The sequence below is a fragment of the Rousettus aegyptiacus genome, unplaced genomic scaffold (assembly GCF_014176215.1).
Source record: "Rousettus aegyptiacus isolate mRouAeg1 unplaced genomic scaffold, mRouAeg1.p scaffold_m13_p_8, whole genome shotgun sequence".
In the NCBI taxonomy this organism is placed as follows: domain Eukaryota; kingdom Metazoa; phylum Chordata; class Mammalia; order Chiroptera; family Pteropodidae; genus Rousettus; species Rousettus aegyptiacus.
In genome coordinates, this window is record NW_023416311.1 from 69,299,010 (window position 1) to 69,302,642 (window position 3,633).

Genomic DNA, 3,633 nt, shown 5'->3' on the forward strand with positions numbered 1-3,633 from the left:
AGTTTACGCACGCTCGGAGCCGGACGAGACTGCGACCAATGAGAAAGGATCGTCCGATCGTCTAGCCAATCATCTGGAGGCTGCTCAGCCTGGTGGCACTACGTCACGAACGGTCGCCTTAACAACCGCCCACAGCTCTCACCCGTGCAGAGAACCGGCACCGCACCATCTCTCACCATGGCTCGGCCAACCAATAGCTAGTCGAGTCCCGCATTAGGGCCTGCCTATTGGTCAAAGAGCTGTGGGGACGCGGCCTCGACGAAGACTGTAGGGCATCTCGCGAGTGGAGTATCTTACAGCCCAGGACCCTGACCTGTGCCACCTTGGCTGTGAGAATACTATGGAAAGCAGAAATGGAGCGTAAAGATTAAACGCAGGTCAGGTTGAGGATAGAAAGCTCAATTACTTAGAGGAGAGAAATGGAGGGAAGTGGAGATGGCCTGGAAAAAAGAGGAATGTAAAAAGGGGAAGGTAGCAGTGAAGTGCAACCCAAAACTCAAGCTGACAGTATCCAAATCTAAGCCTTCATCTTCCTGTGACTTACCCAAAAATTGGGGTCTCTCCTTTTCTGTCTCTGTACCGGACGGGCCGCCACCCCCCCCCCCCTTCCTCCAGTACCAGGCACTAGTCACATACTTGCATTCTCTCTGAAATGTGCCTCTCCTGTGTCTTCTCTGCATTCCCTCTGCCCTCCTGCTGCAGGCTTGTATTACCTCTTACCTGAAATAGTGCAATAACCTCTCCTAACTTGTCTCTCCACTCTTGGTGCTTCTGAAGAACCAAAGTGACTCCATCTTAGGTATAAGACTCCATCTTAAGCACAGGCCAGTTCCCGGAAAAGCTGCAGATAGCAAGACGACCACCCCACCCTAGACTCAGCCGATCAGAGCAACTATGGAAAGTAACTCTCCAAATTCCCCCGCCTTGTTCCTTGGTGCCATCACCCAGCCAATCCTGCTAAGCGACAAGCTCGGTTTACCAATCCTGTAAACGCCAAGATATCGGTCCCCATGCTTACGATTTTTCCCTTCAAATACCCCTGAAGCCCCATGTTCGGGACCGCCTCCTACTCACTGCTGCGTCGGTGTGCGGACTGCGGTCCGGACTCGAGTGGGAAATAAACTCCCTCTTGCTCTTGCATCGGTGTCGGCTTCTTGGTGATTCATGGAGATTCGAGTCGGGGCATAACACTTCCACCTTCCAATCCTATTATTCATTCAGTAGGCTCACCACCAAACCATCAGGAGTTGCCTACTAGACTAAAGAATTGGGCGCCACCAATACGGCCCCACCCAACATTTCCTACATATCTCTCACAACTTTCCTGTGTCAACCCTACATTTCAGCCAAAAGAGTAACTGGCCTTTTATTTTCAGTCACACTCAGTACCTTTTTACCTCCTGCTTATGATTCTTTGTTTAATCTGGAAATGCCTACATTTTTTAATTGTTGAAATCCTTACTATCCTTCAAGAGCCATTTCACAGGCCACTTTTTTCCTGGTTCCCTCAACACACTTCATCTCTTCTTGCTTTGAATACCCATAACATTTCCATAATATTCTATGACTTGCTCTTTTATAGTATTTGGAAATTTATTAAAAACAGGAATTGTAATCCATTCAATTTTTAAAGAACTGTATTTTGAAACACAGTCCCTAGAACATACTACACACACACACACACACACACACACAGTAGGCATTTTAAGAAGCTATTATCTTGCTAAATTCTCATAATTCTTATAAAATAGGTGTTATCTCCATTTACAAAAAAAAAATGAGTTGATTAAAATCACTTAATCACATAGATAATTCAAAAACCTGGAATTTAAACCCAAATCTAAAGCTTTTGCTTGTTTTACTATACTCCACTGCTTCAGTATAAGATCTTTATTTATATCTCTTTACCAAATACTTTTGTAATGTTCATTATGTGCAAACCATAGTTGACAGTGGACATACAGAGACAAACATGACAAACATGGAAACTGCCTTTATGAACCTTACATCTCTTCACAGAATAGATGACCATTAAATATTTGTTGAATTAATTATAATGGAAGGAAAGAGTTTTCACAATGAAAAAGACTGAGGTGAACTAACCGAAGATTGCAATATTCTATCACTAGTCTTATCAAAAGGAAAAAGAAAGAAGAAAAGAAAAGAAAAAGAAAAAGATGTGTAAGTACTAACAGTTTAGAAGCTGTCATACTTGTAATGTCCTTAGAAGTCTGCAGGGCCAGAGATTTCAGAATCAGAAGTTACAGATTATACAATTGCTTGCTAATATAAATTCAGATAAGGATTATGAAGGTATTTCCCCAAAAGTTTTCAGATCAAGGTTTGGAAACTTTCATTCTTAAACTTTGCTTAATTAAGAACTCCAATGAGCATATGCATTCAAAAGCAAGCAATAAAGAAATTCTAATTGTCTGGTTTTATGTCCTTGAGACAATTTCTGTATGATTCCAACATGTATTTCAAAAGAATCTTTATTGCACTTAACTAATAATTGGCATTTAATGATAAATCACAAACTTTGGCCTGGATACAAATTTTGTGCCAAGGGAATCCGTGTGCCTTCTTCTCTTGTGGTTTACCCTCAGAGCAAAAGTTTATAGAAGTATAATTTAAGAGTCTCTTTTAAAGTAATGAACAACCCACATTACTATCTTAATTCACATTGCCCTTAGCATTTACTTTTGTAAACATGTTAGACCTCCAACCTTCACTTTTCTTTCCTTTTTGTTGTCATGGGTTCTGCTTTAAGACAGAATTTTAACAATAACAATAATGATGATGATGACATACAGCTTTCTATGTATCGGCCATGTTCCTAAGTGCTTTATTTATATTTATCTAATTCTCATAACAATTCTATGAGGAAAGCATTAGTAGCATCTGTTTTTTACAAATAATGAAGCTACGGAAACAAAGAAATTAAGTAACCTGCCTAAATTCACATGACTCAGAAGTGGCAGAGCTGGAATATGAACTTTGAAATCTAGTTCCCAAGCACATGCTCTAAATCCACTGTACTATCTTTTGCATTAGCATAATATACACTGCTTTGTATTAGACTACATCATGACTGTTGAAGCTTCTGATGCTCTATTGTGAAAGACTTCTGTAATATCAGCAAAGAGTTTTATTTATTTACCATTCATAGTTCAAAGTTGTGTTCAAATTTATATCTTCCGATCTTGGGCAGTTTTCTCTCTTTGTCTTGTACAATCTTTCTTTATTTGAATTTTAGGGGTAATTTTTTTAACCAATAGATTTCAAGTGATTGGTCACTTAGCTTTTGGCAGATACTATGACTGATTGTCACTACCTGCCCAAGGTCAAGAAATATTCACTGAAGACCTACTCAGTGCTAAGCAAAAGGCTAGGCACTCAAGGTACATAGTTAAATGAGAAAATATACATGAATGGATCCTTTCCAGATAACATGGTAAGCGTTCTGCATGAGGTATGCAGAGAGCCCACTGAGTAAAGAGATAAGGCATGGAGTTTGGAGTGTGTTGTGTTTTGAACAAGAGAAGGAAATGGTTTACAAGGCTATTTTAGCCACCAGAGCCAAGATTGTGAGCATAAGAATGGAGGGGACATAGATACAGGAGCAAAAAATTA